Below are 15,725 nucleotides of genomic sequence, written 5' to 3'. Positions count from 1 at the left end.
GGCCTTAAAATGAGTTGGGAAGTATCCTTCTTGTTATATTTTCTGGAAGAAATTGTGTAGAGTTGGTGTTATTTCTTCTTTAAATATTTGGTAGAAATCACCAGGGAAACCATCTGGCCTGGAGATTTCTTTTTTGGAAGGGTTTTTAACTACAGATTCAATTTAAAAATAGTTGTAAAGCTACTCAGATTATCTGTTTCATCTTGGGTATGTTTTGGTAGTAAATGCTGTTTGAGGAATTGGTCCATTTCTTATAAATTGTTGAATTTATAGGGTGTATAGAGTTGCTTGTATTATTCCCTAATTATCCTTTCAATATCTTGAAGCCTGTAGTGATATTCCCTTTTTCCTTTTCCTGATATTGGTAATTTGTGTCTTTGACAGTCTTGCTAGAGATTTATCAATTTATTGATCTTACTAAGAACCAGCTTTTTGTTTCACAGGTGGTCTTTACTGTTTTCTATTTTTAATTTTTTTAACTTCTGCTCTAATCTTTTTTATTCTTTCCTTCTGCTATTTATGTTTAGTGTCTTCTTTTTTTAGTTTCTTCTTTTTTTAGTTTCTTAAAGTAGAAGCTTAAATTATTTCATCTTTTCTAATGTAAATATTTAATGCTATAAGTTTCCCTTGAAGCACTGCTTTAGTTGCCTTCACAAATTTTGATATGTAGTATTTTAATTTTAGTTCAGTTCAAAGTATTTTCTAGTTTCCCTTGAGTCTTTCTCTTTGACTCATGGATTATTTAGAAGTGTGTTAGTTTCCAAGTGTTTGAAGGTTTTCCTGTTATCTTTCTGTTACTCATTTCTAGTTTAATTTCATTATGGTCAGAGAACATACTTTGTATCATTTCAGTTTTTAAATCTTTTTATGGGTTGTTTTATGACCTTGGTTATGTTCTATCTTGGTGAATGTTCCATATTTACTTGAAAATAGTATGTATTCTTTGTCATTGGGAGAATTGTTCTGTAAATGTCAATTAGATCCAGTTCTTGTTGATATTTTTCAGTTCTTCTATATCCTGATTGATTTTTAAAAATCTTTATTTTATAATTTTAGAGCTGTGTTCTAGAAAGAAAGCACAACCCCTGCTTACAATGTCATATGTATTCAAAATTTCCCCTGAATTTGTGTTCTTTCACAGACTGTCTTATTTGTATATTTAATTTTCCTGAATATCACCTGCATAAAGTCATGAGAACTTGATATTTATTCATATTTTTGGAAAACACACAAATACTACAGGGCGGGGTGCTGTTAATCTTATTTTATGAGGTCCTCTCCCTGACTATCTGGCACTTGCCATTATTTTAGGTAAATATCTAAAACATCGGTTTTAGAGCCACCTGGAGATACTTTTTTTTTTTTTTTTTTTGGCCTTGGGGCATGTGGGATCTTAGTTCCCTGACCAGGGATTGAACCCATGTACCCTGCAGTGGAAGGGCAGAGTCCTAACCACAGGACTGCCAGGGAAGTCCCTGGAGATACTTTTTCAGACAATTTAGGGGACTCCAATTCAGGCTTAATGTAAATATATTGGGTTCAACCCCGCAAGCCTTGTGGCACAGCCAGAAAAAGAAAATGTATGTATATATATATGCATTGGTTCTAATGAGTGGATGAATGTCCTCCAAAGAGGTACTGAGACCACAGCTCCCCCGTTAAGACTGCTGAGTAGACTGAGTCACCAGGGAGACATCTGTGGAAGGAACCTTTAGACAATCCAGGTTCATCCATCCCCTTTACAAGAGGGGGATTTTCCTTTATCACCCTAAGACTTCCATTCCAGCTTTGAATATGCAAAGTCTTCTGTAGTATTTTGAGCCTGTTATGGGGCCGGGGTAGACCCTAGACCACATCTGTAGAAGAGGGGCCATTAGAGCTCTGATCCTTTGGCTCTGAGGATCCCGGGCTGGACTGGGGTCTTGTCTCACACAGGTAACACCTTGATCTTTCTCCTTTTTCTCCCCACCCTAGCTTGTGAATGACCTTAGACAATACATTCTAAATGGGGGTGATAAAAAATGGTTCCTGGGATGGTGGTGCAGATATAGGTAGAGTACATGAATAGATGAACAGTCTATCTCTTGTATTAATTTCATTGGAGGGATGCTTAAGGAAATTTGTCTGAAAAGGCTTCCTAGGAAACTGATGATGATAAAAAAAGGTTGAGAAATACTGCTTTAAATTGTAGTTGCTGAGAGGCGCCAAGCAGAAGGGCTACTGGGCTTTGAACAGTTTCTAACTGGGGGGGGAGGGTGATGCTTCAGAATTTTATTACAAGAAAATATTTTTATCCAGAGATTTTCAATGACTAAAACGAAAGGAAAATAGGATTAAGTCATATCATGAATTCAGGTTAAATGTGAGGTGGTTGTTAAGAGCTTTGTTAAGTAACACAGGGAGAAGTTATAAAATAGGGAGAATTTCCTTCTGCCTGGAGTCCCTTAGGAAAGGTCCTGTGGGAAGTAAACCAGGTCTCCTGGAGGGCTGTCAGCCCATTGGGTGGCTGAGGAAGGAGTCTTCAAATCAGTATTTATTTTTTTTTTTTTCTTTTTGCGGTATGCGGGCCTCTCACTGCTGTGGCCTCTCCCGTTGCGGAGCACAGGCTCCGGACGCGCAGGCCCAGCGGCCATGGCTCACGGGCCCAGCCGCTCCGCGGCATACGGGATCCTCCCAGACCGGGGCACGAACCCGTATCCCCCGCATCGGCAGGCGGACTCCCAACCACTGCGCCACCAGGGAGGCCCCAAATCAGTATTTTAAAACCTGGGTGCCGGGCTTCCCTGGTGGCGCAGTGGTTGAGAGTCCGCCTGTCGATGCAAGGGATACGGATTCGTGCCCCGGTCTGGGAAGCTCCCACATGCCGCGGAGCGGCTGGACTCGTGAGCCATGGCCGCTGAGCCTGCGCGTCCGGAGCCTGTGCTTGCAACGGGAGAGGCCACAATAGTGAGAGGCCAGCGTACCGCAAAAAAAAAAAAACAAAAAACAAAAAACAACCCTGGGTACCACCCCTTTTCCCATTGTTTGGACAATTGGCAACTTTTGAGTATGCGCTATGTATTAGGTAATACTATTGAATCAATGTTAACTGCCAGAAATTGATAATTGTACTGTGGTTAAATAAGAGAAGGTTCTTATTCTTGGAAAATACATAATGAAGTGTTTAGGAATAAAAGGAGATGTTTGTGCCTCACAGTGGTTCCAGAAAACCTGTCTATAAGGAGAAAGGGAGAGGGAAGGGGAGGAGGAGGCAGCTGGCTGGGTGTGGATGGAGGGGAGGAAAGCAAGGGGCAGGGCAGGAGAAGGGAGGGAGAGACCCAGAGCCAGGATAAAGCAGATACCAGAACATCAGTAACTGTTAAATATGGGTTCAACAATAAAGGAGTTCTCTGTAATATTCTTGCAACTCTTCTGTAAGTTTGAATCATTTCAGAGTATAAAGAAAAAGAAATAAAAAGGAAACAAGAAAACACATGGCTCCTTTGAGACATACAAGTCACACTGTCCTGTAATATTATTTGATTTGATGGTTTATTTTTTTAATTTTAATTTTTTAATTGAAGTATAGTTCATTTACAATGTTGTCTTAGTTTCTGCTGTACAGCAAAGTGATTCAGTTGTACATATATATATATATATATATATATACATATATATATATATATATATATATATATATATATACATTCTTTTTCATATTCTTTTCCATTATGGTTTATCACAGGATATTGAATATAGTTCCCTGTGCTATACAGTAGGACCTTGTTGTTTATCCATTCTATATATAATAGTTTGCATCTGCTAATCCCAAACTCCCAATTTGTCCCTTCCCCGCCCACCCGTAATGTTATTTGAAATCAACAAATCAATGAAATAGTTTGACTGAAGGCAGGATCCAGGAGAGCAGGTGTTGCCCTAAGTCCTGGCGCAGTGCCGGGCTGTAGTCAGCTCTGAATAAATATTTGTTAGAATGGATGGAATCAGAGTAGCAGTGATTTCAGAGTAGGCCTCGCAGGTTTGGGTGTGTTTCCCCAGACACACCTCTCTGTGCCTCTGTGGTCTTTGTGAAAATCACCAAATGACAAATTTTGTCTTAGGGACCTTGCATTAAGGACTAGTGTAATGGAAGAGACTGAAACCCTAATTTTAGACTTCTTGCTGGTAAAGCACATGAGGCACCCAGCAGAGCATTTGTGACATTCTTCCTGTATTGGTTCCCATTTAAAAAGTATGGAGTCTCCAGAAAACTGTGTTTAGGTGGAAGCTAAAGTTCCTTTTATTATGGTAAAATATACATAACATAAACTGTACCATTTTAACCATTTTGAAGGTGACAGTTCAGTGGCATTAAGTATACTCACACTGTTGGGAAGCCATCACCATTCTCCATCTCTAGAACTTCTTCATCCTCCTAAAGAGAAACTCTGTATCCATTATGCAATAACTTTTATTATTATTATTTGCTTAGCAAACCATTTATTCTACAGAATTATAATTGTTACCTTTAGTGACAGTAGGCTATGGGACCCCAAATCTCAAATTGGTGACACCAAAATTAGAGAACTTACTTTAATTAATTATCTTGAAAGGAAACACAAATTTAACAGGAACATGTACTGCTAGTTTACACAAATTAACTTTCCCTAAAGATTATGACATACATGGGGAGGGGCAATAGAGGATAGGGGATTAAGAGGTTATAAACTACTGTGTATAACATAAGCTACAAGGATATATTGTATAACATGGGAAATACAGCCAATATTTTATAATAACTATAAATAGAGTATAACCTTTAAAAATTGTGAATCACTATATTGTACACCTGTAACTTATGTAATATTATACATCAACTATATTGCAATAAAAACTTTTAAAAGATTATAACATACACTATAATACAAACTGTTTAAAGTGAAATATGGGACTTCCCTGGTGGCGCAGAGGTTAAGAATCCGCCTGCCAATGCAGGGGACACGGGTTCGAGTCATGGGCTGGGAAGATCCCACATGCCGCGGAGCAACTAAGCCTGTGAGCCACAACTACTGAGCCTGTGCTCTAGAGCCCGCATGCCACAACTACTGAGCCCACTCGCCTAGAGCCCGTGCTCCACAACAAGAGAAGCCACCGCGATGAGAAGCCCGCACACCGCAGCGAAGAGTAGCCCCCGCTTGCCGCAAGTAAAGAAAGCCCGTGCGCAGCAACAAAGACCCAACACAACCAAAAATAATTAATTAATTAATTTTAAAAAATAAAGTGAAAAGTAAGATTTCTAAGGCTTTTAAAAATACTTCTTAAAATTAACCTTATGGTGGAATAATTAACAAATGTACCTGTTTTCAGTGTATAGTTCAGTGACTTTTGTTCTTTTTTTAATACAAAAAAGGGGGAGGGTCATATTCTGTTTTAATGACTTAGTTTTCTAGTTGTAAAGGTATTATTTCATGTTCCTTATAAAAAACTTGGAAAATTCAGAAATGGCTACAGAGAAAACAAAAAACATTAATAATGATCTCTATCTCTCTTTAAAAATAGACTCTTTTTAGAGCAGTTTTAGGCTTATAGCAAAATTGAGCGGAATTACAGAGTTCCCATGTACCCCATGTGCATGCCCCCTGCCTCTCTTATTATATTTTAAATTATAAAGTGGAGAGTTGCTAGCCTTCTGAGTTTTCCGGGGTCACTTTTCTCCCGGAGCCTCCCTGGCACTTGGGTTCTCCTACACCTTGTTTGGTGGCTCGTGACAAAGTCATGCCAAGAAGGCAGCCATGGGCTTCGTGTTTGCCTGGTAGGTCTTCAGTATTTGATGGTTGAGCCAACAAGTGATTGGCACAGCTTCAGATTTCGGTTTGTTATAGACTTTTTTAGAAGTATTCTTTTTGGGGTGAGTTCTACATGGAGGCTCTAAAACAGCTCTGGCAAATAAAAAATACAGCTCTGGCTTCGTGATGAGACATTAACAGAAAGAGGCACCTGGGCATGTATGAGCTATGGCGTGTGTGTGTGTGTGTGTGTGTGTGTGTGTGTGTATGACACGTGACTGATGCCCTTGAAAGGGGGAGAGAGGTGGTCACGCAGTCTCTTGTGGCAGTTTCCAGGAAGTCAGGAAGGTTCAGAGCCACTCATTTGGTTTCTGAGCCGATGAAGGGAGACAGAGCTGCAAAAGGCACTCCCACTCTCACTCAGAACTGGATAGTTTTAAGCTGTGGGGGGAGCATTATGTCCACTAGCTTGCAACCTTCTGGTGTCCATTCTAGCCTTGCTGTCTCATTTAGGTCAATTGGATCTGAGTTAGAAATTTGACCAGACAACAGAATATTTAAACTGGTTTCCCCTGTTGCACCTCATTTCCATAGTCTTTATAATCCGAATCGATGCAAATGCTCTTGTTATCCTGAATGTGCATGCAGGGTTCTGATTTGTTTAATTTTACATCATGTTAATAGACCCACAGACATAGAAAACAAAGTTATGGTTACCAAAGAGGAAAGTGTAGGGAGGGATAAATTAGGAGTTTGGGATTAACAGATACACATTATTATACATAAAATAGGTAACCAACAAGGACCTACTGTATAGCACAGGGAACTATATTCAATATCTTGTAATAAACTATAATGGAAAAGAATCTGAAAAAGAATGTATATACATATATATAACAATCACTTTGGTGCACCCCTGAAACTAACACAGCATTGTAAATTTTACTGTAATACAAGTGGAAAAAAATTTTTACTTCACGTTGTTGAACTTGGTGAGTGTAACTGAGGGTCTGTATGACAAGTGGGGTGTGGCTGGTGCCAGCCTTACTTTATGTGGTACCTCTGGCATCCTGGGCCACAGGGGAAGGGTGCTTTAGTTAGGTTGACAAAACCGAAAAACAAGTTCAGGAAGGGACCTCCGGGACTTCCCTGGCGGTCCAGTGGTTAAGACTCTGCGCTTCCACTGTAGGGGGCGCTGGTTGGAGAACTAAGATCCCACTTGCTGTGGGGGGGTGCTGCCCCCCCCAAAGTTATAAAAAACGGAAGAGACCTCCGAGGCTCCCCATTTGCCCTGGGTCTTGAGCTGTTTGTTGCTCGTGGAAGCTTTTTTGTACGTAGTTTTTTAAACATTCAGCATGGCACTAAGATGGTCCTCTCTGCGCCAGGGAGTTTGGAAGAACCATTTTACAACAGAATACATCAGACCCCAGGAGGGAGAGTTTTATATTTCTTAACTGCTAGGCAACTTTTTCATTCTCAGCATTGGAGAGAACTTGATTGTAAGTAACCCTATGACCACGTGTTACAACTCAGGAATAATCCTGACGTTTTACCTCTATATTCTTTTTCTGGAAGCATTTTCCAAAATAAATAAAAATTGCTTAACAGGCAGGGGTAGGCTGACATTTTCCTTCTCAGGGAATTATTCCAGGACCCCGAAGGCCCTCAGATGAACTTGTCCTCATCTCATAGGTAAGGAAACAGCCCCCAAGAGATGACATTTAATTCAAAGTTATACTCTGACTTTGTGGCAGAGTCAGAACAAGAAATTGGATCTCTGCTTCTCAGGCAATTTTGGAAAAACTCCAAAAGAGTGATGCTAAATATGGTCTCTGCCCTGTGGTTTTGTTATACAGCAAAGAATACCCACTGGTTTCTCATTATCTGGGCAGTGCCCTGAGATTCATTCCACATTCTAGTTTATTAGCTGTTTTGAGTGATGGAGAAGCATTTCAAATCGTGCAGAGAGCTATTTTTGAACCCTGTGTTCCTGGGGTATTAAAAGATTGTGTTGGGGATATCTTATCTCTGAGTCTGATGCTAATTTCCTCTAATATATCGCAAAGAATAAGTCACTTTTTTTTTTTTTTTTGGCTGTAGGGTTTGTGGGATCTTAGTTCCCCAACCAGGGATTGAACCTGGGCCCTTGGCAGTGAAAGTGCGGAGTCCTAACCACTGGACCGCCTGCGATTCCCTATATCACAAAGAGAACTGTTTTTTTTAACTTTTTTTTTTTTTTTTTTTGCGGTACGCGGGCCTCTCACTGCTGTGGCCTCTCCCGTTGCGGAGCACAGGCTCCGGAGGCGCAGGCCCAGCGGCCATGGCTCACGGGCCCAGCCGCTCCGCGGCATGTGGGATCTTCCCGGACCGGGGCACGAACCCACGTCCCCTGCATCGGCAGGCGGACTCTCAACCACTGCGCCACCAGGGAAGCCCTGTTTTTTTTAACTTTTAATTAACGAATTAATTAATGAATTAATTTTTGGCTGCGTTGGGTCTTCATTGCTGCACGCGGGCTTTTCTCTAGTTGAGGCAAGCGGGGGCTACTCTTCGTTGCGGTGCGCAGGCTTCTCATTGCGGAGCACTGACTTTAGGCGCGCAGGCTTCAATAATTGTGACACACGGGCTCAGTAGTTGTAGCTCGCGGGCTCTAGAGCGCAGGCTCAGTAGTTGTGGCACACGGGCTTAGTTGCTCCACAGCATGTGGGATCTTCCTGGACCAGGGCTCGAACCCGTGTCCTCTTCATTGACAGGCGGATTCTTAAGCACTGCGCCACCAGGGAAGTCCAGAACTAGGTTTAATAGTAGCTTTTCATAGCCAATGTTGCTTTTATTTTATTTTCCAAATTATGAATAAAGAACCAGTCTTTAGGACTGCTTTGAATCTGTCAGTAGATAGTGCACTGTTTCTGGTGATGCTGAAATAGAAGATGCACTTCTGAATTCTGGAAGGTACCTAGCTAAATCTGATTAGGTTGCATTAAACATTTGAGACTTCCCTGGGGACTGATGTTTCCTAGCAGGTCTTAGGACAGAGCATTCTTTAGTTGCTTGGCAGTGGCTCTAGCCTGGACCTTGGCATGTTGGCAGATGTGACATGTTTGTTTTTCTTGCTCACTCCTCCATTCTTGAAGAACTGCTCTTTTGGACTACACCCTGGCTCCGTAGAGATGGTGTTTGACCTTTGGGGGACACTTCCCATGGTGCACTAGTGAGCTTTCCATGTGCTGCAGTGGCTCTTCCTCTGGTTAGGTATAGGGGTTGGCAAACTTCCTGTAAAGGGTCAGATAGTAAGTAATTTCAACTCTGCCGTTGTAGCATGAAAGCAGCCATGGACAGTATGTAAACAAACAGGCATGGCTGTGTTCCAATAAAACTTTATTTACAAAAAACAAGTGGTGGGCTGGATTTGGCCCATAGGCCATTGTTTGCTTATCTCTGGTTTAGCAGCTTTTTGGAAAACAAGGCTGAAGCGCCCTCGGCTTCTGTGGGTGATGGAGGAGAGAATCCAGTACTTGGGACATAAACATCTCAGTTGAGATTTAGCATCTGTGGTGGGGAAGATGCTTTTGTATTATTTTTCAATAACTTCTCAGTTATTATAACAAAAAAGCCTTCTTCTGGGAAAAATTTTCCCCTAATCTCACTGCTCTTGGGATCATCCAGCTGTATTTTCATTTTTGTACATTTCTTTTGAGTCCTGTCATTTTGTACTTTTACTTTTGCAAAGCCTTGATGTGTGTGCATACCAGTTGGTTTTGTTCAAGAGCAAAAAGCACCTGCGTATCTGACAGGTGTTAGTACATTGAGATCTAGTAAAGCCTGAAAGGTATAAATGAATTTTGGTGGAGAAGATATTTTAAGGACTGATTTGTGAGGAGCAGTGTCATTTTCTGTTTTTTGACTTCTTCGATAAAAGAGTTATAATTCACTCTTTACTTAATCCCTGCAAGAGAGCAATAGCCAGAGGGCCAACTGTTGGAAGAAACCAGGCCAGGACTAAAGTGAATCAGGTAAATGGCTATTCAGTGCCAAAGTCACACTGTCGCTCTAAGTTAACTTTGTGGTCCCCAGGTTTCATGCTGGCATGAGCCTTCCTCCACCTTTGCCAATGGCCGCAGAGGCTAGACCACAGCAGATTAAAATTTTTTTCTTTCTTCTTGGTTGGTGCACACACAATTAACCAAGAAACAAATGACCACACTTCAATCTCACACTATATGAAGTGACTCTAAAAGTGTATTTTCCTAAACAGGAATTCCCAAATATATGTATCTCCAAGAATGGCAAGAGTCCTTTTTACAACAGTGCTACCATCGCTCAAATTATTTTGAAAGCTACTTTTTTTGGAATTGCCTTCAGAACAAGTACAAGCCACTGCAGAAAAGAAGTCTGCCCGCTTTGTGGTCTTACCTCATTTTTGACTAAAAATGGCTCTGACTTGCTTTCTGCTGTTTCCCAATCTCATAACCATGCTCAGAGCAGATGGATTTGTCTCAATGGACCTAAAGGTTATGGGTAATGACAATAAGCCAGGAAGGAGCCTCTGCGGGTCTTCCATTGGAGGGAACAAAAATATTTATTTCTGTGTAAGTTGTGGTAGTTAAAAAACAGTCATGCCTTTGTACATCATTAGGCTGTTCTCAGATCACCGTGCCAACATGACTTTTGAATGAGATTATTCTTACCTGAAGTGGTCTCCAAGAATGAACTGCTTTATTCCAAATCCTAGTCTAAGGTGTGAGGCAGAGGTCCTTGAAAGGCCCTCATTTTTTAAATTAAATTACTATTATTTTTTGCGGTATGCGGGCCTCTCACTGCTGTGGTCTCTCCCTTTGCAGAGCACAGGCTCCGGATGCACAGGCTCAGCAGCCATGGCTCACAGGCCCAGCCGCTCCGCGGCATGTGGGATCTTCCCGGACCGGGGCACGAACCCGTGTCCCCTGCATCGACAGGCGGACTCTCAACCACTGCGCCACCAGGGAAGCCCAAGGCCCTCATTTTTTATGTGCTCTCTTGTTGCTGTTACCTTGGATATTTGAAAGGCTGTTCTAGGTTTGCTTTTCTGAGAGACCGTGTGTATATTCCTGGAAGCTGACAGACTGTAATATGTTCTCCCTGTTCCTCTTGTCCTCTCCTGCCCTCCCTCCAACATGGAAAGTGGGAAGCTTATGTCCTGTACTAGGGAGTTTTATTGTCTGGCAGGCAGTTGTGTAGGCTCATAACTTGGGAGACTGTCTCGGAGCTGCTCAGAAGCAGAGCTAGGATCTTCGTTGCAGACAGTAGATCTCTTCTAAGCCATCTAAGCAGCAGGTGATTTATTAGACAGGTTTAATTAGACAGTATTTCTGGGAGAACCAAGCTTCAGTGCTACACGTTCAGCGGTGACACAGCTTGTCTCCAACCAAATCGCAACCATAACATGGTTCTAATTCACTTCCACCCCAGTACCTGTGACACTAAACCCTCTGCACAGCTGCTCCAAGACATCAAACACGCCTCCCACTGTCCTGTCTTGCTGAAAGTTCTGACCTCCCAGCCTGTGGCTGCTACCTCCTGTTGTTTCCCTCTGCCTTTCAAATCTTGCGTGGGTGCATCTGCCTGTAAGAATCTAGCTGCAAGAGAGTCGGTGAAGGGAGTGTCTAGCTTTCTTACCTCTGCAGAGCAGGAAGGCAGGTGGGCTTGAAGACTGTTGGATAGTGCTGAACTTTGCAATATTTGTGACCAGGGGTGTTTGCATAGATGTGATGACTAAAACTCTGGTGGGTAGATAGATTCTTGAAGTGCAAAGAACAGAGGGAGAAGGACTGAGTGTGGGAGACTCCAGGGCTATTGGGAGAATTCAGTGACTGGGATTCAGTGCAGCTGTCAGTGCTGTTACCACTGTGTGGCAGGTGGCACTACTGTGTAGGAGTGGTTTCCTGCCATGCCTGTGCCCTTGGCACGGTCCTGACCTTGGGAAGAGGGAAGGAGTGCTGGGCTCATGGTGCTCTTTCCTATGTAGCCCTGGGGTTTCGTGGCTAGCAGAACCAGTTTCAGTTTCCAGCCTGATAACCACAGGTAAGTTATTACGCCATTCTGAGTTTTAGTCTGCTTGTCTAGAAAATGATGATATGCTTATCATGCAGGGAGATTGCGATGGTAAAATCAGATAACAGGTGACTCTCTAACCCACATCTCTGATGTATGGTGGTTGCCCAATAAATGACTGCTATTATGCTCAACTTTGCCCTCTTTCTCTTTTCCTTTTGTCAGAGCAGGTCACAGCTGCCTTAAACCCCAGTGGGTACAGTAGCTTCTGTGCTTTTTCTTAGCAGTTAGCTTACCTACCCCCCACCCCCCATATGGCTAACTTTCCCCTTGCTCCCTGAACATTTTATTTTGAAAAATTTCAAACATACAGGAAAGTTGGTAGAGTTGTATAGGGAGCACACATATATCTATCATCTGAACTCTACAATGAACATTTCATTATACCTGCTTTATTACATAACTTTCCATCTATCCATCTATCAACCCATTTCCTTCCTTCCTCCCTCCCTCCCTCCCTCTCTCTCTCCATCCCTCCCTTCCTTCCTCCCTCCCTTCCTCCCTCCCTTCCTTCCTTCCTTCCTTCCTCCCCCCCCCCCCCCCCGCCACGGCTTTTGGGATCCTAGTTCCCCGACCAGGGATTGAACCTGGGCCCTGGCGGTGAAAGCGTGGAGTCCTAAACCACTGGACTGCCAGGGAATTTCCCATTTTATTTCTTTATACATTTCAAAGTAGATTACCAATATCAGTACACTTCCTTGTAAACATTTTATCCTATCATTAAGGATCTGTTTGCAGTTTTTTTCTCTTGATGTAAAATTTCCCAATGAAATGCATGAATCTTAAGTGTGTGTTTGCTGAGTTTTGACAACTGCATGCACCTGTTACCCAAAGCCATGTCAAGGTATAGAACATCACCACCTTCCCAGAGTTCCCTCGTGCCCCTGCCCCTCCCATCACAGGCAGCCACCACCCTGCTTTTCTCCCACTATAGATTAGTTTTACCTAGTCTAGCATTTCATATAAATGGAACCAGACAGTATGTACTAGTTATTGCCTGGCTTCCTATAGTTAGCCTAACGCGTTGGGATTCGTCTGTGTCGTCATGTCTTATCAGGCACTGATTCCCTCTCATTGCTGAGATGGCAGCTTTAAAATCATTGCTGTGAAGAAGGAAGGACCATGAGCCTTCCTCATGGAACTTGGAGGTGGTTTCTCCTTTTCCTTTCCAGTTGGATGGCATCAATGCACAAAGGCTCTTTGTAGCCGATTAGAGTTAAAGGGGCTCAGAGGCCGTTTGGCTCAGTCTCTCTGAGTCTCAGCATCTGGGCCAGGGCGCCCTTTCTCGGATCTGTTTCCCTCCCCTCTCCAGGAATACTGTTAGTGGAGGTTTACGTGCAGGAGGAGTGAGAGGGCCAGTGGATGGGCACCTTTGACATTTAATCATTTAATTGTCTTAGGGTTAAAAAAGATGGATCCAGCCTTCTTCTAATGATTTTTGTTGTTGAGGATTTCGTTATGCTGAGTACGTGCTAGAAATATAGGACCAGTCCACCACAACAGCTGGAGTTGGAAACAAATTTCTATTTAGCTTTTCTGTTAACGAATTAACCAGAGCCTGAAGATGCTAAATTCTCTGATGGAAAAAGGAGTCACTTTCTTGCCTCCTCTCCCCAATTTCTTCCCTTTCTTTCTTCCTTCCTCCCTTCTCCTCCATCTCTCTGTCTCTGTCACACACACACACACACACACACACACACACACACGAGACACACACCCCGTTTGAGCATATTTACATTTAGTGACATATATGAAAGTTTAGGTAGATCGTTTTTGAAGGTGATTGAGATGTTTGAGGGGCAGGAGGAGGAGGGTGGGAAAAAAATGGCACTACTTGATGACAGGGCGGCAGTGCCCACTCTCTGGGGACAGGTTATTAAGTAATGTGACAAGTGTTGGACCCAGCAAGGCTCTGTATATGCTGGTTCCTTCCTTGTTCTCTTGTGTGCAGAGGTTCTGGAACCTGCCTACACAGGAGAAGTACTGGGAATTATTACAGAATACTTCCCACTCTGGACCAGTTGAACCAGAATGTGGGCCCCTTCCTCCCCACCGTTCAGTGTGCACCCACAGTTTAAAATCACTTTGGGACCCATTTTCACATACATTATCGCCGCTAATCCTAATAATCATTCAAGGCAGGCAGGTTTTAGTAAGATCTTATTATTTTAGCTGAGCCAGCTGGTGTCGAAGTGGACGTTCAAACAGAGGGCAGTCTGATTGCAGTGGGCACATTCTCCCCATTACCCCATGTCCCCCCGATCCCTTTATGTGGATGGATTTCATGGAGCAGGATGGTTGTTCATTCATTTGTTGCTCACCATCTGCCACATGTGGGTGGAAGGTCATTGGTGGATCCCTCTCTCTGGGAGTAATGGGCAGGGAAGGAGACCCCGGACCGTGGCGTGGAGTCCCAGGGCACAGGGGGAGCACGGTGGAGGGGCACCAGTTCTGGATGTGGTAGGCAAAGAACTCTTTCTGGAGGAAATACCACCTACTTAGGACGTGGAGTTGTGAGAGAGCTCTGAAGCTTAGAGCCAGAAAGAAAAGAAGAACCAGGAGCTGGTTACTTTATCACTTTTATCATGAAACGCTCTCAATCCACCCATCGTGTAGTAAGGCGTGGTTTCTTACTTGCTCCAGCATCCTCTTTGCATTTGAAAAATAAAAGAAAATGCTTTATCATAGGTTTTCTTTAAATTGCAAATTTCATTGAATTTTAAAGGATTTTTTTTGTCTGTTCAATATAACATGTTAAGAAAATGTAAAAAAAAAAATTGTGACTTTAGAGCTAAGAAATCCTGAGCAAATAGTGCTTATGTCCTACCACTCTTGGAAGGCATAGATGTTCTGTAAGAAGAGTAGAATCATATGAATTATTTCTAATTTCTTTTCTTCCTGGTGGAAACCTTATAGTATATCATAGTGTTAAAAGCCTCAGCTTTTAACATTAAATAAAAGCCCAGCCTTGTCACTTTCATTTAACTGTATGTATGAAAGTTACCCTACCTTTCTAAATCTCAGTTTCCTCATCAGTAAAATGGGAATAATAATACCACATATAATCTAAAAAATCACTTATTTATTGTTTGTTTTCATTTTGTAATTTTATACTGTCATGAAATGAATAGATGACTATTTTTTATCTTTTTAAAAAAATTGAGTTATAGTTGATTTACAGTGTTATGTTAGTCTCAGGTGTACAGCACAGTGATTCAGTCATACATCTGTCTATCTATCTATCTATCTATCTATCTATTCTTTTCCAGATTCTTTTCCCTTATAAGTTATTACAAACTATTGAATATAATTCCCTGTGCTATACAGTAGGTCCTTGTTGTTTATCTGTGTTATATATAGTATTGAATATATGTTAATCCCAAATTCCTCATTTATCCCTCCTCCCCACCTTTCCCCTTTGGTAACTGTAAGTTTGTTTTCTATGTCTGTGAGTCTGTTTTTGTTTTATAAGTAAGTTCATTTGTATCATTTTGTAGATTCCACATATAAGTGATATCATATATTTGTCTTTCTCTGTCTTATTTACTTCACTCAGTATGATAATCTCTAGGTCCATCCATGTTGCTGCAAATGGCATTATTTCATTCTTTTTTTTTTTTTTTTTTTTTTTTTTGCTGTACGCGGGCCTCTCACTGCTGTGGCCTCTCCCGTTGCGGAGCACAGGCTCCGGACACACAGGCTCCGCGGCCATGGCTCGCGGGCCCAGCCGCTCCGCGGCATGTGGGATCCTCTGGGATCGGGGCACGAACCCGTGTCCCCTGCATCGGCAGGCGGACTCCCAACCACTGCGCCACCAGGGAAGTCCTATTTCATTCTTTTTTATGGCTGAATAATATTCCATTGTATATATGT

General features: G+C 42.3%; 1 protein-coding gene across 2 annotated transcripts in view; it reads left to right on the top strand.

Moving 5' to 3' along the window:
* The window catches only part of OSBPL10 (oxysterol binding protein like 10), a 294,376-nt gene that overhangs the window by 18,114 nt on the left and 260,537 nt on the right, over positions 1 to 15,725 (top strand). The window lies entirely within an intron of this gene.

This window comes from Mesoplodon densirostris, chromosome 10, assembly GCF_025265405.1.
Source record: "Mesoplodon densirostris isolate mMesDen1 chromosome 10, mMesDen1 primary haplotype, whole genome shotgun sequence".
In the NCBI taxonomy this organism is placed as follows: Eukaryota; Metazoa; Chordata; class Mammalia; order Artiodactyla; family Ziphiidae; genus Mesoplodon; species Mesoplodon densirostris.
This window is presented reverse-complemented; position numbering and strand designations above follow the sequence as displayed.